Source organism: Gopherus evgoodei, chromosome 9 (assembly GCF_007399415.2).
Source record: "Gopherus evgoodei ecotype Sinaloan lineage chromosome 9, rGopEvg1_v1.p, whole genome shotgun sequence".
Classification (NCBI taxonomy): Eukaryota; Metazoa; Chordata; order Testudines; family Testudinidae; genus Gopherus; species Gopherus evgoodei.
The window spans coordinates 61,136,538-61,162,917 of record NC_044330.1 but is presented as its reverse complement, the minus strand read 5'-3'; the positions used below and the strand labels follow the sequence as shown (position 1 = coordinate 61,162,917).

The window sequence follows — 26,380 nt, the reverse complement described above, 5'->3', positions numbered from 1 at the left end:
TAAAAGGCACTAAAGCTCATTAAAAGGGTTGGACAAATATTTTCTGTCAAAAGTTTTTTTGGATCGAAAACTAGGGAGTTTTTAAAAGCAGAAAAAATCACGGAAAATGTCTGCTTTCCTTCAAAATTTGTTGTGGTATTTTAACTGAAAAGTTGAAATTGTCTGCCAAAACCTGAACATGGTTTGGGGTTTCAGAAGTGTGTGGCCAAATATTTGCTGCTTGCTGTGTTTGATTGTTTAAAGAAACAATAAAAAAATTCTGCTTAAAAAAAATCCAAAACTTTTGAACCACCTCAGCTTGTGACCAAACGCCTGAGCCCATCCAGTTAGAGATTTTTCCAGGTTTCTGATACTCTGCTGGCTTCCTTGACTCATATCTGTCTCCATAACTTTGGGTTCATTTAGGTTAGAATGGCCATACTAGGTCAGCCCAAAGGTCCATCCACCCCACTGTCCTGTCTACCAACAGTGGCCAATGCCAAGTGTCCCAGAGGGAGTGAACCTAACAGGTAATGTTCAAGTGATCTCTCTCCTGCTGTCCATCTTCACGTTCTGACGAACAGTGGCTAGGGACACCGTTCCTTACCCATCCTGGCTAATAGCCTATTAATGGCTCATAGCCTCAATGAATTTATCTGTTTCCTAGAGATTGGCTCCGTGGGCTCCCTCACAAACTGGCAACTGTTACTGTGGGTTTGTCTTTAGTATAGCTTATGTACATACTCCACAAACTGAGCATTTGAGCTTGTTCCAGATTCTGGGATGGGCCTATGTTATGACAACTGAAATGCTCAAAATAGCACATGCATATGAATGGATACAGGGTGCTAAAATTAAATTAACCCAGGGGTTCTCAAACTGGGGGTTGGGACCCCTCAGGGGGTCACAAGGTTATTACTGGGGGTCGCGAGCTGTCAGCCTCCACCTCAAACCCCGCTTTGCCTCCAGCATTTATAATAGTGTTAAAAATATTAAAAAGTGTTTTTAATTTATAAGGGGGGGGTCACACTCAGAGGTTTGCTATGTGAAAGGGGTCACCAGTACAAAAGTTTGAGAGCCACTGCATTAAACCCTCTGGAGCCTCGGGGAATGCAGGGGAGGGGGAGTCTCCCTTGGTAGGGTTGGGAAGGAGGTAGGTAATGTATGATATTGCTCTTCTCATGTGATCCCTCCCCCATGGCTCTCTTGGCTCTATCACTGTTAAACTAAAGTGGCTAATTTTAAATGAAGCTACCCTTCCCTGACATGAATCTCCCTATGGCACTGAAATTAAATAGGCATTTGAAAAGTGAAAGGGATGGTAGCCCTAAGCGAAAAGATAACATCTTGGCTCTTTGTACTAAATAGCTGTCTGAAAGCCTCGAACTGCTGAATGAGCTTTAGGGTAGGGAAGGCTGTGCCTCCCCAAACAGCCTGGCCCTGCCCCCTATCCACCCCCCATCCACTTCCTGCCCCCCAACTACCCCCCTCAGAATCCCCAACCCATCCTGCTCCTTGTCCCCTTACTGCCCCCTCCAACCACGACCCTGGGACCCCACTCCCCACCAACACCCCCGTCCCCTGAATGCCCCGCCCCCTATCCACCCCCCCACTGAGTCCTGAGAGACCCCCGGAACGCCCATGATCCAATCCCCTGATCCCCATCCCCTGACCGCCCCCAGCAGCGCTGTCCAGGGCTGGTCCTGGGTTACCGCCGCCTCCCCCTCTCTCAGAGCCTCAGCACGCCACATCCAGGAGCTGCTCTGGCCCCTGGACAGCGCTGCAGCGGTGTGGTTCTGGCAGGACCGGAGCTCACAGCCCTGCCCCCTTACCACGTGGCTCTGACTCAGTGGGAGGAGCTCAGGTCCCACCACTGCAGAGCTGAGGCGGCGTGCTGAGGTGCCCAAGAATGGGGAAGGCGGAGGCGGGGCCAGAGGCCCCTGTGGGGCCCGGGGCCTGGGGCAAATTGCCCCATTTCCCTCCCCTCTCTGGGTGGCTCTGCCAGGATCTGACTCACATGGTGCATCCGCAGAGACAGGGAAGAGCCCTGGGCTGAGGTGGCCACAAACCATTGGCTTGCGTGGCTTTAACCCCCCCATTCATTTCCTGATTCTCCTCACCTTCCACTCAAACTGCTGCTCATTACTCCAGAAGGTGACTGCATGTGGGTCCATCCCCAGCTTCATGCCCGTGGTGCTCCTGAGAGCCCAGAGAGAATTCCGGAGGCTCAATAAAATAGATGGAAATCAAAACGAACAATAGCTGTTTTGTAACAATCCAGCCCAGTTCTTTGTCACAATGCAGTCCCGAAAGCAGTTTTCCCTGCTTGTCTCTCCCCCAGCTGTTAGCCTGGTCCATTTTGGCCCAAATTCTGCTCTCCGTTTTGGCAGTGTGAGTCCAGAGGAACTATCGAATGTGATGAGCTCCCCTGGCTTGTGAGAGCAGCCTTTGCCCTGTCTATGACATTACATTCCATATGCTTTATGAAAATATGCTTATGAATGTGAATATGATGTAACTGGAATATGGTTTAATCAAAAGGTCTCTTGTAAGGTATCATTAAAAAGCCTGTAATCTACTATATTCATCGTATTTGTTTGCATGTATTATTTCTATGTCTGAAGTTAGGACAATAAGATATAAACTTGTATTACTGATGTAAACATATTAAGTGGAAGCCATTAAGGGTGCTTCAGAATCAATGAACTGTAAATGGCTCTGTTTATTTGCAAACTTTCCTGTATACATGTGGGCCAGCCCAGAGAAAATGGAGGCTGGGGTCTCACTGGACATGTGATCATGTCACCTGATAATGAAATCCATCTTAAATCTGGCACTTTTCCATTTAGAAGGAGAGGTGGGGACCCAGAGAGACAAAAGATTCCCGCCTTGTGCTAAAGCTATAAAAGGGGATGGAGCAGAACAAAGGGGGCTGCCAGTCATAAGAAAGCCCCTGCTTTCCAGTTAAGATGTTTTCTGGAACTAACAAGGACTGTACCGGGAGAAAGGATTGGGCCCAGACATCTTTGAGGGTGAGATATTACCTGTAATCAGTTTCTCAGTGTATTAGGCTTAGACTTGCATGTTTTTGCTTTATTTTTCTTGATGACTTACTTTGTTCTGTCTGTGATTACTTGGAACCTCTTAAATCCTACATTTTATACTTAATAAAATCACTTTTGTTTATTAGTAAACCCAGAGTAAGTGATTAATACTTGGGGGAGAAAATAGCTGTGCATATCTCTCTATCAGTGTTATGGGGGTGGACAATTTATGAGTTTACCCTGTATAAGCTTTATACAGAGTAAAATGGATTTATTTGGGGTTTGGATCCCATTGGGAGCTGGGTGTCTGGGTGGTGGAGTCAGGTAACATGAAAAGCTGTTTTCACATAAAGTCTGCAGCTTTAGGGGCGTGGACCAGACCCTAAGTCTGTGTTGCAGTGGAGTAGCAAGTCTGGCTCAACAAGGCAGGGTTCTGGAAGTCGCAAACTGGCAGGAAAAACAGGCTCAGAGGTAACTTCAGCACGTCAGGTGACAATCCCAAGGGGATCTCTGTGACTGAACCCATCACACTCTGCACTATAGCATGTGAACTCTTCAGAGCAGACAGGCCTTCCTAGTTGCAAAGTGCCAAGTATTTCATGAGGCTTTATAATAATCCCAGGGTACGGCTACACTTGCAGCTGTACAGCGCTGCCACGGCAGTGCTTTGAAGTGCAAGTGTGGTCTCAGCGCCAGCGCTGGGAGAGAGCTCTCCCAGCGCTGCAGGTACTCCACTTCCCCGTGGGGATTAGCTTGCAGCGCTGGGAGTCGTGCTCCCAGTGCTGGGGCACTGTTTACACTGGCACTTTACAGTGCTGTAACTTGCTGTGCTCAGGGGGGTGTTTTTTCACACTCCTGAGCGAGAAAGTTGCAGCTCTGTAAAGCATCAGTGTAGCCAAGGCCCCAGTAATGAGGGCACATCACCTTCCCACTCTCCTGCAACACGTGCCCTACAGCAGGACAGGGTGCTGCTCTCACCTCAAAGCCCCCAAAGGCTGTTTTCTGGCAGTTACAGGCACTGCCTCATGCTTGTCATTTGTGTGACTCTCTCCGTGTACTCCAGCCCTGCGCCTGTCAGTTGTGATGTTCTCTCCTGTACTCCAGCCTTTGTCTGACCCTCCCACCCCATCTGCCCTGGGTATATTCTCTAACTGATTCCCATTGGCAAGTTGAGGTTGCTGCTCTGAGCTGACTCACGGGACAGCAGGGATCACAGCACAAGTTAATGGAGTAGATGGAGGAACTGAAACAGAAACCCTGCAACTTTTTCATATTTACTTATTTCTCCTGGGTGGGCTGGCTACCTGTTAGAGCTGCTTGGCTGACTGGCCTTCCCTGTACCTCGCCATTATCTCCTTCCACCCTGCCAAACTGGGATGCTGGGGATGGGCACTGGGGATTGCTTGGTTAAATTGGTGCTGGCAACATGGCAATAGCCTAGGCCGGCCTTTTGGCTTTATGACCTAGTGAGCCAGGACTATGGTCAGGGATGAGCTCTTGGCTGCTCTCCCACATGTCCTTTCTAGAGAAGCAGTAAGCACTGCTAAGAAAGGGCCATCACAGGAGGCTTGGGCTGGGTTTAGAATGGCCTCCTGTGTCTCACCCTTGCGTCGCCCCCTTGATGCTGTGGGTGAAAGACGTCAAGGCCTCTTCCACATAACACTGTTGGAGAATCTGCCACAGCCAAAGCAGCTCTGCTACTTCTTTGGAATCCCAGAATGGCTGGTTTCTGCATCCAGATGGGATCCCCAAATCCCTGGTCCATGCACAGCTGAATGCCTTTAGCGTGTGCACAGATACCAAAAGTACTCCTGTTCTTTTTACAGATACCACTGTGACAGGTGCAATGTAACTCCCTAAAAATCATTGGGAAAGGGAGTTGATCCAATATCCTGGCACTTCTGGGGTGAAAGTGCTCTTTGGCTAACTGTGGATGTCAAGCCCCGTGTTGGTAAGCTAGTGGAATTCACTCATATAACCAGGGAACCAACCCCCCTCTGGGCGGCAGTGACACTGAAAATATAAGGAAACAATTAGAAGGGCAGAGGAAGAAGAGGTTATTTGTGCTGGTGCCCTTTGTTGGCATGTCCCTTCTGCCCATGCAGGAAAACGCAACCTCAAAGCCAGCGCGGATTGGTTTGTCCTGGAAGAAAACAACAAGCATGTCAAACCAAGATGAGGAGCATTAATTCCACACTGCTGCACGCCATGGCTTGCTGCTGGTGCTCTCCTGCTGTCAGGCTGCGAGCAGGTTGTGTTTTCCTTCATGCTCCCTCTGTTACAAAGTGCTAGGGACGGGGCCAAGGCGTGTTAATGAAATGGGATTGGGGGGGTAGGTGGAAAGTGCCGCCCTACAGGCTGAGCTTTCTTTGAGTCCCCGGGGCCCAAGGGTGAAGACAGACTAATCAGCACGTGCAAGGGTCAGACAGGCCCCCCAGCACTATCTCTAAAAGCAATGAGAGATTTGCTGCTCTAAGTGAGTGAGAAACACCTGTCCCCATATGACAAAGTGGGACTGTTCTTAATGTTTCCTCTGAATACTGTAGGGGTTTCCCCTATTCATTTCTTAAGTCTCTAGGTGGTGGGATAAGAGGGTGTAATTGTTGCAGAGCAAAGGACTAGTGTACATAAATGGCCGACACTCTGTCTTCTGGCAATTGATGGCCTGGGTCCTTCCCCCCGCCAGGTGATAGCTAAAGGTGTTGGAGAATAAAGGAATCAGATGACCTCCTGGCCCGGGAAAGGGACAAAGCTCAGAGGAGATGGGGTGGGAGAATGAGTCAGTTTGGAGCTGGCTGGGGATGTGGAGTGAAGTGCAGACATAGGTGTCTGGCTCACTGTCCCCCAAATTGGACCCAGCTGAGAGGTCCTGTTCTATGTACCTACAAACTCTGTTTTAGACTGTGTTCCTGTCATCTAATAAACTTCTATTTTACTGGCTGGCTAAGAATCACGTCTGACTCTGAAGTTGGGGTGCAGGACCCTCTGGCTTCCCCAGGACCCCACCTGGGTGGGCTCACTGTGGGAAGCACACAGAAGGGCAGAAGATGCTGAATGCTCCAAGGTCAGACCCAGGAAGGTGGAAGCCGTGTGAACTTTTTGCCATGAAGACAGTCTGCTCACAGAGAAACTTCACTAGAGTCCTGACGGGCTTTGTGGGGAGCAGTTCCAGAGCATTGCCTGGGGACTCTGTGACACCCCAAGCCAAGCTCAGGCTAATCATACAGCCCTTGAATACAACCTTACTCCAGGAAGGGCTTGCTCCAGTTCTCTACCGCGATATGGCCTAGCAGACTCTGCTCCTCTCTGAAACTGAGGACTACCTAGGCGACCTCTTAACCCAGTGCCCCAGTACAATCAGCACTGGCAAACCATCAGCCAACAACGACCCCAGTGAGTTTCCACTGGGAGCGTGGAGGTGTGTGCTGGCTGCTGGGAAGAGCTGCCATGTTGCTAGCAACCCCATGTGTCACGGACTCACAGGTCATGCCCACTCTTGGCCCCGTACGGTCCCTGGGGGGAACCTCCTTCAGTGAGACAGCCCTTTGCGGGGGTCCACTCTCTCTTGGGCGTTAAGCCTCTCCACCTCCTGGAATCACACCTCTCTGAGTCTCAGCATGCCTGTCTCTCTCCTTGGGCCTCCTCAGGGCATCTACTCACTCTGGACCCCCGGGGCCTTCACTCCCAGAGGAAATAATGCAACCCTGTTCTCTAGACCGGAGTGACTCTCAGCTAACGTAAAACAGGAGGGTTTATTGAGCATCTGAACACAGCATAGGAAACTCTCAGGGCCCTCAGGCCTGGCCCCCCATAGCACAGCGCATCCAAGTCTCCTCTGCATCCAGGTGGGCTCTGCCTGCTCTCCCTCTCCCTCTCCAGTCCCGAGTCCTGCTGATTTCCCACTGAGTATCTGATATCACCTCCCCCTCTGTCCATTGTTTTCTCTCCAGGTAAACAAGGTCTCCCGGGCCTCCTCTCCTCTCTTCCGTCCTCTGGCTCCCTCTGGTTGGAACTGGCTAGTCAGGTCACCAGGGTCCTCTCTTCACAGCCCATTGTCCAGAACCAGCTGTGACTCCTGAGCTGAGCCTCCCGGTCCTCAGTTGCTGAGATATCCATTCTTCAGGCCATTGGCTGGGGTCCCAAGTTCTGTCACCAGTCCTCTGTAACAACAAACTCCCTCTCCCATCACCTCGTTAAACTAGTAACACCAGGGAAACTGAGTTCCACCCCCTCTGCATGCAAACCATTAGGAAAAAAAAGGAAAAACCAAGGATCCCCCCCACTTCGTCACACCATGCCAGTCTGATACAGGTTCAGTCAGAGATTACAAGATACGAATGAAGCTTTCCAGGAGCATTCTCTGCTCACTGCTCACAGGGAGAGGCTTCCAATCACTGACTGCATCACAAGGTAATTCTTCTTCATCAGCATGGCTATGGGAGCACCTGGTGGCCTCACCCAAGATCAGGGTCCCATTGTGCAGGGCACTGCTCTCACGGTGTGAAAGTCCTGGCCCCAAGAGTTTATGCTTTGACTAGCCCAGACAGACGCAGGGTGGGAGAAAGCAAGAATACTCTCCCAAGATATTCTTTTAATCCAACTTCAACAACATGCACTGGACCCACTTCTGAACCAGCTTCACTGGCTCTCTGGCTGCTCTGTACCACCCTGCACACATGAAGGAGCCATAAACCCAGCATAACCCACATTAACCAGTGCAGCTGAGGTTATGTCTGCTTTGCATTGCCGGAGCAGGGCAAGGCCACTGGAGTGTTGCAGCGAATTTGGCACTGAATCTTTCAACTAACCAAAATACCGCATGGAGCAATGACAAGACTGCAGTTCCTCTCACTGCCCCATCCTGCAACCATCTCCTCTGCTGCTTCCTTCGTTTTTTTGTTGTTTGAGTTTCTGTTTCTGCTCTAGTCTTGCAGATATATGTCTGGTCAGCAGTGTTTAGCTGCTACTGCATTACCAGAGCATCTTGGTACACACAGCAAGGAGACTTATGTAACACTCAGGTCACTGCATTGTCCTTCAAGCCTGAAGAACCTAGTCAGAGGTCAGACTGTGCTTACAGATAGCAGGCATGTTATGGGATTCTCTCAAATTTCTAATGAATTTGTAGTGATTGTGTTCTCTGATTGTCCCTCACTCTGGCTCTTGCCCTCATGGGGCTCACATGCAAGTCACTCACTTTGCTTCACTTTAAAGGATGTCTTATAATCTCAAGCATCACTTAGGGGTTGTCTCTGTGGAAACTAACTGGAATAGCTATGGTAACAATTCCAGCAGAGCTCTCTCAGAATAGCTCTTCATGGGGGCACTTAGCTCCAAAAGAAAAGTGACTTTATTCTAGAATAAGCCCTTTGCTCACAAAGTGGAGTAATTATTCCAAAATAAAAGTAATTTGATCCCAGAACAGAGTGTCCACACAGGGAGCTATTCTGGAGCAGCTAAATTACAATGGAATAGCTATTCTGGAAACGTTATTCTGCAATAGCTATGGTAAGGCTATGTCTACACTAGCACTTTTGTCAGTATAATTTATGTCACTCAGCAATGTGGAAAAAATACCCCCAAGTGACATTAGTTTCATCTAGAGAAGTGCTGGTGTGGACAACACTATGTCAGCAGGAGACGCTTTCCCATTGCCACAGATACCGTCACTCATTGGGGGTGGTTTATTATGTTGATGGCAGAGCCCTCTCCCATGGGCATAGAGGGCCTACCTGGGAGACCTTATAGTGGCACAGCTGCATTGGTACAACTGTGCAGCTGTAAACTTGCTAGTGTAGACATGGCCTTAGTCAATTTCCCCCACATAGACAATTCCCTTCACAAAAGAGCTGCTAAAAGAGGAGCATGTGTGTGTTTGTGCAGGTAGGCATAGATTCACCAATTCTAAGGCCAGAAGGGACCACTGTGATCATCTAGTCTGACCCCTTGTACCACACAGGCCAGAGACCTGTCCTTCCTCCCCCGCCCTCCCCCTAGTAATTCCTAGAGCAGAGCTTTTACACGTCCAATGTTGATTTAAAAATTGTCAGGAATGGAGAATCCACCATGACCCTTGGCAAATTGTTCCACTAATTAATTACTTTCACCTAAAAATGTACACCTTATTGCCAGCCTGAATTTCTCTAGCTTTAATTTCCAGCCATGGGATCATGTCAGACCTTCCTCTGCTAGACTGAAGGACTAATTATTAAATACATGTTCCCCGCGTAGGTACTTACAGACTGGGATCAAGTCACTCCTTCACCTTCTCTGTGTTAAGCTAAATAGATTAAACTTCTTGAGTCTCTCACTATGAGGCAGGTTTTCTAACCCTTGAATCATTCTCATGGCTCTTCTCTGATTCCTCTGCAATTTACCAACATCTTTCTGGAACTGTGAGCACCAGAACTGGACACAGGATTCCAGCAGTGTTTGCACCAGGGCTAAATAATCTCCCTGCTTCTACTCAAGATTCCCCTGTTTATGCATCCCAGGATCTCATTAGCCCTTTTGGTCACAGTATCGCACTGGGAGCTCTTTGTCAGCTGATTATCCACCACCAGCTCCAAATCTTTGTCAGAATCCCTGCATCCCAGGATAGAGTTCCCATCCTGTAAGTCTAGCCACATTCTTCATTTCCAGACATTTACATTTAGCCATATTAAAACGCAGATTGTTTGCTTGCACCCAGTTTATCAAGCCATCTGGATCACTCAGTAGCAGTGACCTGTCCTCTTTGTTATTTACCATCCCTAATGTCTGATCTGCAAAGAGCAGTATGAGAGAACACAAGAGAGTGACTAGTGCAGGGAGGGCAGTGGGTCTGACCTGCAGAGATACTTCCAATGGAGGCCAGCTTACCATGGCTCCTACTAGCTAGACACAGAGGAAGGTTCCCTTCCAGTTCAGCCTGCACAGCTGCCCTGTATAGAGCACAAGGCTCCATGACTGGTTTTGAGTCTGCACTACAGTCTTAGCTAATAGTCAGTTGGATTTTAGCTCATGCGGTGTAGAGGCTCATGCACTAACTCCCAGGTTGTCAGTGTTACACCTATACAGCAAGTCCAGTCATCCCTGGTGGGGGGTGTGACAGGCTGGATCACTGAATCCCCCTTGGGACTGCCACTGATGTGCCAAGACTACTTCTGCCATTGCTTTCCCTGCCAGCTTGGGACTCCAGCACCTTGTCTTGCTGAGCCAGACATGCCAGTCTGCTCCAGCACAGAAACATGTGCCCCAAAGCTGCAGACTTAACTGAAAGCAACTTAAAAATTGTTCCTGTCTTTAACACTCAGATGCCGAACTCCCAATGGTGTCCAAACCCCAAATAAATTCATTTTATACAGGGTAAACTCATAAACTGTTAGCCCTCTATAACACTGGTAGATATGCGCAGCTGTTTGGCCCCCCCCAGGTATTAATACATACTCTGGATTAATTAATGAATAAAAAGTGATTTTATTAAATACAGAAAATAGGATTTAAGTGGTTCCAAGTAGTAACAGACAGAACAAAGTGAATTACCAAATAAAATAAAACACGCAGGTCTAAGCCTAATACAGTAATAAAACTGAATACAAATAAAATCTCACTCTCAGAGATGTTTCAATACGTTTATTTCACAGACTGGATGCCTTCCTAGTCTGGGCACAATCCTTTCCCCTGGTACAGCCCTCGTTCCAACTCACGTGGTAGCTAGGGGATTTATCATAATGGCCACCCCCACTTGGTTCTGTTCCACCCACTTATAAATCTTTTGTACAAGGCAGGAATCCTTTGTCCCTCTCTCAGGGCCACCGGGGGGGAGGCAAGTGGGGCAATTTGCCCCAGACCCCACAGGGGCCCCCAAGAGAATGGTCGAGTCTCCCGCCCCGGCCCCTTACCCCGCCTCCGCCCCTCTCCCGGAGCCTCAGCGCATCCAGGAGCATCCCTGGACAGCTGCAGCATGTCTCCGGCGGGGCCCCTGAGCTCCGCTCCACTCAGAGCTGCGTGGTATGGGGGAGCGGCTGCGAGCTCCGGCCGAGCAGAGGGAACTCAGGCCCGCTGGAGCTCGCAGCCCCGCCCCCTTACCACTCGGCTCTGAGCAGGGCAGAGCTCAGGGGCCCTGCCAGAGACACACTGCAGCTGGTCAAAGACGTGCTGAGGCTTCGGGTAAGGAGGGAGCCGGGGGTAAGAGGCTGGGGGGTTGGCTAAGGGGCAGGGAGTCCTGGGGAAGTCAGGGCAAAGGGAGGGGGCAGGGGATGGGGGGGCGGTCAGGGGACAGGGAATAGGGGGGTTGGATTGTGGGCGTTCCGAGGGTCTGTCAGGACTCAGTGTGGGGGTGGATAGGGGTCAGGGCACTGGGAGCAGGGGTGGGGTCCCGAGATGATGGTTGGGGGGTGTCTCTAGGGGATGGTGAGGGGACAAGGAGCAGGATGGGTTAGGGATTCTGAGGGGGGCAGGCAGTTGGGGGGCAGGAAGTGGTTGGGGGTCGCATAGGGAGCAGGGCCAGGCTGTTTGGGAGGCACAGCATATATATACCTGCCCCTGGAAATTTCCACTACATGCATCCGATGAAGTGGGCATTCACCCATGAAAGCTCATGCTCCAAAACATCTGTTAGTCTATAAGGTGCCACAGGATTCTTTGCTGTTTTGGAACAGTGAGTCAGCAAGGAGCTTTCGAAAAAAGTCCTGAGTTGCTGCTCTATCTTTCACCTTTCAAATTCCTTGGCTGAGGCTGGTGGCCTGATGTAATAATAGAGAGAACTTGCTCCACTGGCAATTCTGCTTGTGTCTTTCTTCTTCCTTGAACAGGACAAGCCTTTGGAATGGAAATAACTGGAAGTAAATAACTGGAATGTCTTGGGAACAGCTAATCTGAGGGGTTTACCTTTCTGAATAGGAAAGGCGGATGCTTTTCTCTCAAGTAATTTGCAAAGTAGCTTTTTTTTTTTTTGCCCTCCTCTCATCTTAGGGTGACCAGACGTTCCGATATTTAGGTGTCTGTCCCATGTCCCGACCGATCTTTGTCTCGATATTTCATGGTACTCCTTTTTTTTTGTTCCGCCGGTGACCCCCTCCCCGCCACGTGTCCCAATATTTTCTTCCTTTCATCTGGTCACCCTATCTCATCTATCTGGGGCACATCCATCCACAGCTGGAGGACTGCTGCCTAGAATACAATCTCTCTCTGCCAGGCACTCAAATTTACTTTGCTAGAAAGGGACTATATAACCGATTTACTGATCCCTACAGTACAACAAGATAGATTAGATAGAAACAAATTTCAACTATTTACAATAAGTCAGCCCAGAGGCGTAGTGAGTGCCCTCTGTACCCTCTGACCGGAGGGGGCCCCGCAAGGAAGGGGGCCCCTAAAAGTGGTAAAAAAAATGTAAGGTATAACTAGGTAAGTGACATTTATTGACTCTATTGCACCATCTATGTCGGTTTTACTGACAAAACCGTGAAGTCATTATGATACATCATAATACTATTGGCTACATCAGTTGTCTGTCGGTCAGTTTCGCATTTTAGTTGGACCCATTCAAAGAATGTGTATTTGCGTTCATAATGGCGGTCGGCGGATAAATGTTATTAATTTAGTTGTTTAGTTTTTTATCGTTTCCAACGCAGAAGCGTGCTTTGTGATGTCTAAGAGAATGTATAAGAGCAGAGCTAGTAAACGCAAAAGATGCCAAGAAGGAACTTGAGAAAATTCCAAAGTTGTCAACGTATTTTGCGCTGCAATCCAACGTACAGGTACAGGCACATGAAACGGATGGCGCTAGCAGCGACGAATCATATCCAGAAGTATCCAGAAGTGAATCAAGTGAGGTCGAAGGAGAAGCCAGTTGTTCTACCAAACAACTGTGACAGATATTCCTGCTGCTGCCGGGAAAGAAGTATTTGAATCTGAACCACCGATTGTCATCCAGGAGACTGGCCATCTATAATATCGGACAGGCAAGTGTGTGACATTGTTGCACGTGGCCCACCGCAGCAGAATGAAAGTTACGAATTTCCATTTAATGAGGAAAGACGGAGGTTCACAAGTACTCATTTCTATTGAACCATGGCAAATGGCGAGAAAATAACACGTTCATGGTTAATGTACTCAGTTCAGAAAGATGCCATTTTTTGTTTTTGTTGTAAATTATTTGGCACTGGCGACATACCGCTACGTCGTGGAACATTTGCTTGGAAAGCGCTGTCAAAAAGACTTCAGCAGCATGAAACAGGCAAAGCTCATCAAGACTGTATGGTGAAATGGTTTGACCTTCGGTCAGGCATAGTAAACCGTACATCTATTGACCAACTCGAATTGCAGACTTTTCTGAAAGAAAGAGATTTCTGGAGAAATGTTGTCAAACGCATGGTTGATGTCGTTATTTTCTTGTCCGAAAGAAACTTGGCATTTCGAGGAAGTAATGAAAAGCTCGGCGATCCTTCAAATGGCAACTTTTGGGGACTGTTTGAATTACTTGCAAAGTATGATACTGTCCTCAGCGAACTTTTACAGAGGATTAAGAAGGCAGAGACACATGTTCAGTACCTCAGTCCACAGATCCAAAACGAGCTGATTCAACTTGTTGCCAGTAACATTCAAGAGGCCAATATAGCGCAGCTGAAAAAAGCAAAATATTATTCAGTTATTTTGGACTGTACTCCCGACGTGTCACATGAAGAACAGATGTCTTTGGTGTTACGCTTTGTTGAATGCAACGGTGAAGATGGTGTCAATATTGGTTAAGTGTTTGTTGGTTTTCTTAATGTTCATGATACAACTGGCGAGGGCTTATTGGAAGCGTTTCTTGAAAAGGCAAACAATTTAGGAATAGACATTGCTGACATGAGAGGCCAAGCTTACGATAACGGTGCAAATATGAGAGGAAAGAATAAAGGAGTTCAAGCCCGCATGCTAGAAATAAATGACCGTGCCTTGTATGTACCATGTGGAGCTCACACTTGGAATCTTGTGATCTCAGATACGGCAAAGTCATCGAAATATGCCGTTGACTTTTTCGGTCTGATTAACAGAATATACGTTATCTTTTCTTCTTCACCTTCACGTTGGGATATACTTCAAGAACATATGCCAATATCTGTTAAAGGGTTATCGGACACTCGTTGGGAGTCGAGAATTGATGCTGTGAAGCCATTGCGTTATCACCTTGAAGAATTGTGCAATGCTTTGTCATCTTTGCGAGAATATGCACTCGAAAAGAAAGATGGCAATACAGCAACAGAAGCCGGTGCGCTTTTAGACCATGTTACTATGTGGCCTTTTGTTTTGACTGTGTACACGTGGTACGATATACTATTTCACATCAATAAAACCAGCAAATTAATTCAGTCACCAGATGTGTCAATTGACGTACTGCAGGCAGAAGTCGGTGTTATAATGAAGTTTTTGGAAGACTATCGAAATACAGGATATAACTCTGTGGTCACAAATGCACGTGAAATAGCAGAGCATATGGGTATTGAGCAGGTGTTTCCAGAAACCAGGGTGTGACGTAAGAAGAGAATGTTTGATTACGAATGTGCTGATGATTCGAGTCGTCTTTCTGCCGAAGCAAAATTCAAATTGCAGTTCTTTCTTGTTCTCACTGATCAGGCCATATCTTCTGGTTTCGTCGCGATTTGACCAACTCGTGGAGTGGTATAAGTTGTTTGGATTTCTGTACAATGCTAACAGCCTGAAGCAGTGTCACAGAGATAATGAACTGGAGAATCACAGCAAAAATTTTGAAAGAAAAATGGGAGACATTGATGCCAACGAACTCATAATGGAATTGAATCATTTTATTTATGTCATTGAGAAAGAGAGAGGACTTGTCACGGCAAACAATTTTTTAATGTATATATACAAGAACAGCCTTCAGGAGATATATCCGAATCTTTGCATTTGCATCAGAATTCTTCTGATCACACCAGTTACTGTCGCTGGTGCTAAAAGGAGCTTCAGCAGAATGAAACTGATCAAGAATATCCTGCGCTCAACCATGACAGATGACAGGCTTTCTGCACTTGCAGTTATCTCAATCGAAAACAAGATTGCCAGATCTCTGGACTATGACTCATTGATTAACCAATTTGTGGAGAACAAGGCTCGAAAGAAGCGCTTTGCGTAAATATGGAATACATGTACACTGTAGGCCTATGTATACATAATATGAACCCTGTATATTGTATAAAATAAATACCGCATTCCAGTTTCTGCATTGTAAGGGGCCCCGGACATATGTTTGGAGGGGGCCATGTTCTTTGTTGCTACGGCCCTGAGTCAGCCAACCTACAAAAATCAAGAGATCACACTGATCAATTTAATAAAAACATAAGAACAGCCCCACTGGGTCACACCAAAGATCCATCTAGCCCAGGGGCTCCCAAACTTGGTTTCTGACTTGTTCAGGGTAAGCCCTTGGCAGGCTGTGAGACGCTTTGCTTACCTGGGCGTCTGCAGGTACGGCTGCTTGAGTTCCCAGTGGCCATGGTTTGCCATTCCCGGCCAATGGGAGCTGTGGGAAGGGGTGCAGGCCGGGCCACCGCTTCCCGCAGCTCTCATTGGCCGGGAACCGCGAACTGCAGCCACCGGGAGCTGTGGGTGGCCGTACCTGCAGACACTCAGGTAAACAAAGTGTCTCGCGGCCCACCAGGGACTTATCCTGAACAAGCTGCAAACCAAGTTTGGGAACCTCTGATCTAGCCCAACAGTATCCAGTGCCAGTTGCCCCAGAGGGAATGAACAGTGCAGGCAATTATCAAATGATCCATTCCATTGCTCATTCCCAGCTTTTGGCAAACAGACGGTAGGGACACCATCCCTGCCCATCCAGGCTAATAGCCATTGATGGCCCTATCCTCCTTGAATTTATCTAGTTCTTTTTTGAACCCTGTTATAGTCTTGGCCTTCACAACGTGCTCTGGCAATGAGTTCCACAGGTTAACTTGATGGGGGGAACCCTCCTTCCTGCGCTGCTCTCCACCACCCTCAAGTGCTGTAATGCCTTGGAAAAAGGGGTCTGAAGGAAATGTCAGACACTAGAGACCTTTTAGTCACATGGTCCCTTCTAAACCAGTCCTGGCAAGCATCACATGGGTGATTTGTTCTCTCACAAACTGCTATAGAAAAAAATCAAGCAGTGCACAGATTACAAGAAACATTTAATAGTGACCCAAGAGAATTTTTGCAGATCTTTTTCACTCCTGCTAGAATGGAAATCCTGGTGCAACATTAAGATATGAACATAAATTTGTTGAGGAAGAGTCAATGTGGTTTTAGTAAAGGGAAATCATTGCCTTCTATGATGAGGTAACTGGCTCTGTGGATGAGGGGAAAGCAGTGGATGTGTTATTCCTTGACTTCAGCAAAGCTTTTGATACAGTCTCCCACAGTATTCTTGCCAGCAAGTTTAAGAAGTATGGTCTGGATGAATGGACTATAAGGTAGATAAAAAACTGGCTAGATCATTGGGCTCAACAGCTAGTGATCAATGGCTCTATGTCTAATTGGCAGCTGATATCAAGCAGAGTGCCCTAAGGGTCGGTCCTGGGTCTGGTTTTGTTCAATATCTTCATTAATGATCTGGAGGATGGCATGGACTGCACCCTCAGCAAGTCTGCAGATGACACTAAACTGGGAGGAGTGGTAGATACTCGGAAGGTAGGGATAGGATACAGAGTGACCTAGACAAATTAGAGGATTGGGTCAAAAGAAATCTGATGAGGTTCAACAAGGACAAGTTGTAACGATGCTGGTTCTGGCGGGACCCAACTGAGAGAGCCAATTCAGGACAAATTGCTTAAAACATGGCAGTCTCGGTCCAAGGCTGGGTTTTTTTCACCTCTAAGGCAAACCAAACCAGCCAGACAAAGAGGACTTTGGTTTCACCCCACTGGCTAACCACGAGTCACATAAGCAATTCCCTTAGACACTCTAGTTTCCCAGTATCACCACCAGTGCCACTTGTTATGGGGACAAATGGTTATGAAAACCAATACCCCAGTAAAAGAAAAAGGTTCTCCTGATCCCAAAGGACCAAGCCCCACCCCCAGGTCAATATACAAATCATATCTTACCCACAAATCTAAAATCTAAAGGTTTATTCAAAAAAGGAAAAAGATATAGATGAGAGCTAGAATTGGTTAAATTGAATCAATTACATACAGTAATGGCAAAGTCTTTGTTTAGGCTTGTAGCAGTGATAGAATAAACTGCAGGTTCAAATCAAGTCTCTGGAGTACATCCACAGCTGGGAGGGGTCAACAGTCCTTTGTTCAGAGCTTCAGTTTGTAGCGAAGCCTCTCCAGAGGTAAGAAGCAGGATTGAAGACAAGGTGGAGATGAGGCATCAGCCTTTTATAGTCTTTTCCAGGTATAAGAACACCTCTTTGTTCTTACTGCGGAAAATTACAGCAAAATGGAGTCTGGAGTCACATGAGCAAGATCCTGCATACATTGCTGAGTTGCAAGGCTGCCTTCTTTCAATGGATCAATTGTATAGCTGATGATCCTTAATGGGCCATCAAGCAGGCTAGGCAGAGCTAACACCAGCTTGTCTGGGATGTTACCCAGAAGCATAGCATAAGTTTGAAATACAGACAGTATATAGCCAATATTCATAACTTCAACTACTAAAATGACACATGCATACAGACAGCATAATCATAACCAGCAACCTATAACCTGGTCTTAGACACCTAATTTAACCCCCTTTATACAAAATTTGGTGCCACTACAGGACTTTGGTTGCAACCATGTTCTATATCGTCCCAGTGCAAATCAATAATGCGACACAAGTGCAGAGTCCTGCACTTGGGACGGAAGAATCTCATATACTGCTACAGACTAGGGACCGAATGGCTAGGCAACAGTTCTGCAGAAAAGGACCTAGGGGTTACAGTGGACAAGAAGCTGGATATGAGTCAACAGTGTGCCCTTGTTGCAAGAAACCTAATGGCATTTTCTGCTGTATAAGTATATAAGGCATTGCCAGCAGAATGAGGGACATGATCATTCCCCTCTATTCAACATTGGTGAGGCCTCATCTGGAATATTGTGTCCAGTTTTGGTTCCCACACTACAAGAAGAATGTGGAAAAATTGGAAAGAGTCCAGCGGAGGGCAACAAAAATGATTAGGGGGCTGGAGCACATAATTTATGAGTAGAGGCTGAGGGAACTGGGATTATTTAGTCTGCAGAAAAGAAGAATGAGGGGGGATTTGATAGCTGCTTTCAACTACCTGAAAGGGGGGGGGGGTTCCAAAGAGGATGGATCTAGACTGTTCTCAGTGGTACCAGATGACAGAACAAGGAGTAATGGTCTCAAGTTGCAGTGGGGGAGGTTTAGGCTGGATATTAGGAAAAACTTTTTGTGGTGAAGCACTGGAATGAGTTACCTAGGGAGATGATGGAATCTCCTTCCTTAGAGGTTTTTAAGATCAGGCTTGACAAAGCCCTGGCTGGGATGATTTAGTTGGGGACTGGTCCTGCTTTGAGCAGGGCGTTGGATTAGATGACCTCCTGAGGTCCCTTCAAACCCTGATATTCTATGATTCTATGATTCAATCTACTAGAATTCTTTGAGGGGCTCAACAAGCTTGCAGACGAAGGGAATCCAGTGGATATAATGTACTTAGTTTTTCAGAAAGCCTTTGACAAGATCTTTCACCAAAGGTTCTTATGCAAAGTAAAGAGGGAAAAGCGGGAAGGTGCTCTCATGGATTGGTTAACAGGTTAAAAGATAGGAAACAAAGGGTAGATATAAATGGTCAGTTTTCAGAATGGAGAGAGGTAAATAGTGGTGTTCCTCAGGGGTCTGTTCTGGGACCAGTCCTATTCAACATTTTCATAAATGATCAGGAAAAAGGGGAAAACAGTGAAGTGGCAAAATTTATAGATGATACACAATTACTAAAGATAGTTAAGACCCAGGCAGATTGCAAAGAACTACAAAAGGATTTCTTAAAACTGGGCGACTGGGCAACAAAGTGGCAGATGAAATTTAATGTTGATAAATGCAAAGTGATGCACATTGGAAAGCATAATCCCAACTATACATATAAAATGATGGGGACTAAATTAGCTGTTACCACTCAAAAGAAAGAGATCTTGAAGTCATTGTGGATAGTTCTCTGGAAACATCCACTCGATGTGTAGTGGCAGGCAAAAAAACAAACAAAAGGTTGGGAATAATTAAGAAAGGAATAGATAATAGGACAGAAAATATCATGTTGCCTCTTGTAGCAGGACAGTAACCCCGCTCCCGCCCTGAAGGGCTTAAAGCAGCCCTGGGAGAGGGCTGTCGCAGGGGAAAACCCTGGCTGATTGGAGAAGTGGCCATAGCTGGGCACACCCCAGTCAGGCTGCAGCTGGCCCTTATAAGAGGGCAGTGGACCGGGGAGCAGTCAGTCTCTCTCTGCTTTCAGAGAGAGAGGGGTCTGGCTGCTGAGAAGCTCAGGGTACCTAGAGTAAAGCAGGGCTGGGGAAAGGCCAGAGGGGCTGGGAAGCTCCAGGCTGGCAATTCCTCAGGCTGCAGGGCCTTGTCCAAGGTCCCATAGAGGTACTGGGTTGCAGACAAAGGCAGCAGGTCCAAAAACCCCTTGCCTGTGATGAATGGCTTATGCTGCAGACTACCACAGGGGCTAGTTGGTGACTGGCAGTAGCCTACGACTGAGGCGAGGTGGGGGTGGGGGTGTTCTGGGGAGGGGAGACCCTAAGAGTGAAGGGTTACTGCCGGGGCAGCACCCCAGATAATGGGGCACCGGAGTCTTGGGAGGGACACAGCGGCCAAGCAGCAGTGGGACACCGGCCTGCAAAGGGTGCTCCAAGGCTGGAAAATGAGCTAATTTCCAGGATACCAGCAGGAGGCGCCACAGGGGTGAGCCCAACATCGTTACCCTTTATATAAATCCATGGTACGGCCACATATTGAATACTGTGTGCAGATGTGGTCGCCACATCTCAAAAAAGATATACTGGAATTGGAAATGGTTCAGAAAAGGGCAACAAAAATGATTAGGGGTATGGAAAGGCTTCCGTATGAGGAGAGATTAATAAGACTAGGACTTTTCATCTTGGAAGAGATGGCTAAGGAGAGATATGACTGAGGTCTGTAAAATCATGACTGGTGTAGAGAAAGTAGATAAGGAAGTGTTGTTTACTACTTCTCATAACACAAAAACTAGGGGTCACCAAATGAAATTAATAGGCAGCAGGTTTAAAACAAATAAAAGGAAGTATTTCTTCACACGAGGCAGTCAAGTTGTGGAACTCCTTGCCAGAGGATGCTGTGAAGGCCAAAACCATAACAGGGTTCAAAAAAGAACTAGATAAATTCATGGAGGATTGGTCCATAAATGGCTACTAGCCAGATTGGGCAGGAATGGTGTCCCTAGCCTTTGTTTGCCAGAAGCTGGGAAAGGGTGACAGGGAATGGATCACTTGATAATTACCTGCACTGTTCATTCCCTCTGAGGCAACTGGTACTGGATATTGTTGGGCTAGATCAGGGGTTCCCAAACTTAGTTTGCGGCTTGTTCAGGATAAGCCCCTGGTGGATCATGAGACACTTTGTCAGAGGGTAGAGATGGATGGCAGGAGAGAGATCACTTGATGATTACCTGTTCTGTTCATTCCCTCTGGGGCACCTGGCACTGGCCACTGTCAGAAGACAGGATACTGGGCTAGATCGACCTTTGGTCTGACCCAGTAGGGCCATTCTTATGTTCTACTCCCTCCTGCTCCCTATGCTAGCAGTGGGTGGGGTCTCGAGGAAGAGCGGCGTGGGATCTCAGGGTGAGCACAAGTGGAGTGGGGGGTGGGGCCCAACTAGCTGCCACTGGAAGTGTGATAACCTTTGACCCCTCCAAAGTTCCTCCCCCTCCATCCTATCTCTGCACAATATCATTGACTTATTCAAAGAAAAGAGCAAGACAATCTGTCATGATCTCCCTGCTGCCACCCTGCCCTTTTCTCCATGGCCATCGATACTGAGGGGCATGCCTACTCTGATCCTGCCCTACCTGTCCCTCATCCTTTCCCATGGCCTCCCTCCATCCCACTCGCCTCTCGCTCACAGCTGTCTGGTTCCTTCACCATACAAGCACGGTGTGGTCTCCCTCATCCTCTGTAAGGCACCTTAGTCCCACCTCCCTCTGGATGCGCCAGTGAGCCACAGGGTGGGGGACACGCACACAGGGCTTCCACTGAGTCACTTCAGAGAATAAACACATTCATAACAGCTGACACTTGTTCATGGACAATTAGCTCACCGGAAACAGAGCCAAGCTAGTGGAATGAACAGTTTCCTGCAAAATCCAGGGCAGTTCGGATCTGTAGAGTCCTGCGCAGAGGATACCCGTATCCGTGGATATACATTTTGTATCTGTGCAGGGTTTTACGGATCTGGAGTTTTGGTCTGGGCCCATCTTGACTTGAAGCCAGTTGTGGCCACCATTTGAGATGATGTGACCACATATGAGAATCCTTTCCCAAGCAGGGTTACACCATCCTCAGCCAGTGCTGAGGGACAAGGAATGAAATCACTTAGTGAAGAGAGATTGCCAGATAAGGCCCTTTGTCTTACTTACTCAGAAGGAGGGGATGGCTCTTTGCTATTCATGGCAATGTCATCTGAACATACTCTGTGCAATTCACCCTGTAACATGTACAACTAACCTAGCTAACCAGCCCAGTGCAAATCCAGTTGTAACGTGTGCAGGTCACTTTGTGTAGGTTAGCTACACAGGCAGCCAATCAGCAGTCAAAAACCTTGTGACTTACATATCTAAGCAACGCAGCCTGAATGGAGAATTTTACAACCGAATATACAATTTGAAATTTGCTTGTGGCAGATATTGGAGCTAAGAATTTGCTTTTGATGAGCATTTGCACTAGCATGACTGGAGCTGGAAAGTTTGAGCCTGCCCAAGAGAAAAAAAGATGGGGGAGATCTGGGTTTGATTCTCCTCTCTACCAGACCATTGTGACCTTAGGCAAGGCAATTAATCTCTCTAGATCTCAGTTCACCATCTGCAAAATGAACACCATAGCATTGCTCTACCTGACAGGAGAGCTGACTACATAAAAGATTGTGCCCTGCTCAGGTTATACAGTCATGCACCTGCATAAGTAGCCAAGCGAGAACACAGACAAGGGGAATTTTTTGTCTACATTCTTCTGACAAGTGACAGACAACACGGATTTGTCAAGAACAAATCATGTTAAACCAACCTGCTATCCTTCTTTGTCAGAGTCTTGTGGCTAGAAGCAGTAGATGTGATACATCTCAGCTTCAGTAAGGCTTTTGATAGTTTCAAATGACCTTCTCATAAACAATCTAGGGAAATATGTCCGAGGCATAAGGTGGGTGCAGCACTGGTTGGAAAAGCATATTCAGAGAGTAGTTATCAGTGGGTCACAGTCAGGCTGGAAGGGCATATCAAGTGGGGTCCTGCACAGATCTGTCCTGGGTCGAGTTCTAGTCAAATGATTTGGGTAACAGAACAGAGAGAACACTTATAAAGTCTGCAGACAATACCAAGCTGGGAGGGATTGCAAGCACTTTGGAGAACAGGACTAAAATTAAAAATGATCTTGACAAACTGGAGAAATGGTTTGAAATAAATAAGCCGAACTTCAACAAAGACCATTGCAAAGTACTGCAGTTAGGAAGGAATTGCAGAAATACAAAATGAGACAAAATTGGAAATGATTGACTAGGGAGCAATATTGTGGAAAGGAATCTGGGGGTCACAGCTGACTAAATATGAGTCAACATTCTAAACAAAAAAAGCAAACATTGTTCTGGGATGTATTAGCAGGAGTCTTGTAAGTGAGACACGAGAAGTGATTCTTCCACTCTACTCCATGCTGCTAAGGCCTCAGCTCGAGTATTGTGTCCAGTTCTGGGCACCAAGTTTCAGGAAAGCTGTGAACAAACTGGAGAAAGTCCAGAGAAGATCAATAAAAATTATTAATGGGCTAGAAAACATGACCTATGAGGAAAGATTGAAAAAAAATTGTTTGTTTAGTCTAGAGAAGAGAAGACAGAAGAGAGGACATGATAACAGTCTTCAAGTGTGTAAGAGGTTGTTAAAATGAGGAGAGTGATTAATTGTTCTCCATAACCACTGAAGACAGAACAAGAAGCAATGGGCTTAAATTGCAGCAAGGGTGGTTTAGGTTGGACATTAGGTAAAACCTCCTAATTGTCAGGGTAGTTAAGCACTGGAACAAATTGCTTAGGGAAGTTGTGGAATCTCACTCATTAGAGGTTGTTAAGAACAGGTTAGACAAACATCCATCAGGGATGGACTAAATAATACTTAGGCATGTCTCGGTGCAGGGGACTGGACTAGATGACCTCTCAAGGTACCTTTCAGTCCTATGATTGCGCAACTTCCTTATATGCAACTTCCATTTAATTTTTCATCTTCTGCCTCCTCTTTATGTCTCTTCTTATGCCTATCTCTTTATGACAACTAGAGATCACAGCAGATAGGTGTCTGTCTGTCTGTAGCTAGTTGTTTGCAGTGTTGTTGTAGCTGGTCAGTCCCAGGATATTAGAGAGACAAGGTGGGTAAAGTAAGATCTTGGAGTGGGCCAACTTCTGTTGGTGACACGCAGACTTATTGGTCCGAGCTGATGGAAGCCATGCTTTCAGTTCTGCAGTGTGCAGATTTCTGCACCAGCAGACGCTGTTTTTGCTTGTCCAGCCTGGGAGCTCTGACTTGGAGCCTGTGCTGTTCTTGGTCCCTGGATAATTATAGCTCAGCCACTTATATACCCTTCGTGTAGCACTGTAACAGGAAGGAAGCTTGTAGGACTTGCCTTACGTAACTGAGTTCTCCACGCCCTGGCCACTTCCCCTCCCCTCCCTCTCTCCTCCCCTCTCCCCCCCTGCGTGTGAATTCTGCTCTTATGACAAGACAATAATATCACTTGGTTTTTCAGAGGCTCAGTACAAACCACAGCTTCCCTTTTTTGCTCTGTTGCCAGGCACTAGAATGGTCTTCAGAGTCAGACGTGGCCCTAAGAATCCAAGTGCTGCCACCAGCCCTGTGTTTGGTGAGCTCAAAACCTCCTCTCTCCTCCCATCTAGGCTTCTGGGATGGAGTCTCAGAGCAGGGGGCTCCCCTGGCCTGCCATGGCTGGTCCTTTCCTGCCACTGGAACTCTGCAGATGGGCTCCCAAAGCCCACAGGTTTCCTCTGGACCACCCACTTCATGCTGCAGTGCTACTTTCCAACACAACCTCACACCCCAGTGACACAAAGACACAGTCTGCTCACAGAGTCCAGCCTGGCAAAATGAGCGCACAGTGCCTGGGCATTGGCTGGATGGACTGGAACATACCTGCTTTGTGTGCTCTGTCCATCAGCACTGCTCACTCAGTCCTGACAAAGGCCCAGTGTGAACCAGCCCCACCTGGCAGGCTCCACTCAGAGAAGCTGCATGAGCCCATCTCTCACACTGCATGGCCTGGAAATACAGAGGCAACAGCACAGCAATTTCTGGCTGCAGTTGAGTTCCTCCAAAAACCTGAGTGTAGATTCAGTCATGGACAGAGGGACCAGGCTCTTCCTCTATCACCCCATCCTCCTAATGAACGTATTACACCGCTCCATGCTGCAGCACTGAACGTCTGGCTCTGCCTCCCGATTGGTTACATCACAATCCACAGGGACCAGTTCATAGCACAGGTAACTGCCTGGCATGCCAGCTCACATAGTGATCTCAACATATGGTGAGCTCACAAGCTATCAGGCTGAGCAGAGCTCCAGATAAAATCCCTGGGAGCTTTCTAATGATTATATAATTTATCCCACAGAAGACCCCAGAGGTCCCAAGTGAGATCGGAGCCCCACTGTGCTTGGCCTGGCACAAACACACAGTGACCTTCCCTGCCCTGAAAACCTTCAACCAAAATACACAAGGCAGACCCAGGATGGGAATGGAAATGAACAGAGAGAGGGAAAAGACCTCCCTGCGGCTAGTGACCATAGGCACTGGAACTTGGAGTGCTGCTGCACCTTCTGGCTTGAAGTGGTTTCCATCGTATAAAGGGTTTACAGTTTGGTTCAATGGCTCTCAGCACTTCCACTATACAAATTGTTCCAGCACCGTTAGTGGCAAAGCCAGGGTAAGAACACGGTCTGCTGAGTCCTTTCCCTGAGCCTTCTCCACCAGCCTACGCTAGCCATGAGCTTCAGACATCCCTGCCTCATGGAGAAGCACAAGAGCCACTTGGGTACTTTTGAAAATTGCAGCCACTCCAATCAAGGAGTTTCAGGTGCAATGCTGTCCCTGAGCCAGCAACCAAGCAATGCCCCAGCTTGGGGCTAGGGGGTGCTGTGTGCCCACAGGTGTTTGTGAAAGATCCTCTGGCTCTTCCCCAAAGCTGGGTGCCCTGGTGTCCGGGACAGTTTGTAGCTCAGTTCCAATGTTCCAGTGTCTGCTGGAGAGAGTGTTTGTCTTCCCTTCCTGACGTGCAGCTCTGGTGTGTATGCTTACACTGCTGCCATGTCTCACACAGGGATGGCGGAAGTTAGCGGTGAGTGGAATAACCCAACTCTGCCCCTCACCTACCTCACTGGGAGTTCGGGGGTTAATCGGTGTTCACAAAGGACTTTCAGATTGCTGGATAAGAAGCACCACAAAGGAACACAGCAGTCTCATCCATACTATTGGACTGGGCCTTGCTATCTTGAATGGCTCCATTAACCATTCACACTAGAAGCTCCTAGAGGTCCCAGCACCACAAACTAGGACTTGAAATTGCCTGTGATAGGTAATTGGGTGTCTATGCAACAGGGTTATCAGACGTCTCAATAAAATTGGGACTGTCCTGATATTTAGGTGTTTGTCTGGCGTCCCGACCGATCTTTGGTCGGGATGCAATTGGTCCCGATATTTCTTTCCGCCAGCAGCACTTGCCTTTTATATTTATTTATTTATTTGCTGCTCCGCCAGCAGCACTTGGCTTATTTTTCTTTTCCCCCTGTTGCTGCTCCACTGGCAGCACTCAGCTTTTTTTTTCCCCTTGCTGCTCCACCGGCAGCACTTGTCTTTTTTTTTCCCCCCTTGCTGCTCCACTGGCAGCACTTGTTTTTTTTTTCGCCCCTCGCTGCTCTGCCGGCAGCACTCGCCTTTTTTGGCTTTTTTTTTTTCCCCTTGCTGCCCCGCCAGCAGCACTCAGCTTTTTCGGCTCCCCCCTCGCTGCTCCGCTGGCAGCACTCGCCTTTTTTTTTGGCTCCGCCAGCAGACACCCACTCGCTCCTCTGTGTATTTTCTCCCTCTCATCTGGTCACCCTACTATGCAACGATGATCAGAGACCATCAGAGGAAGGATCTGGAACAGTCTTCCAAT

The 26,380-nt window shown here is 47.5% G+C and overlaps 1 long non-coding RNA gene across 1 annotated transcript; it reads left to right on the top strand.

Moving 5' to 3' along the window:
- Positions 1–1,987: 1,987 nt before the first annotated feature.
- On the top strand, positions 1,988–17,568 carry LOC115658096. Its single transcript, XR_004002151.1, has 3 exons — positions 1,988–1,999; positions 13,294–13,298; positions 17,483–17,568. It is a non-coding gene; the product is annotated as an uncharacterized LOC115658096 (long non-coding RNA).
- Positions 17,569–26,380: the final 8,812 nt, after the last annotated feature.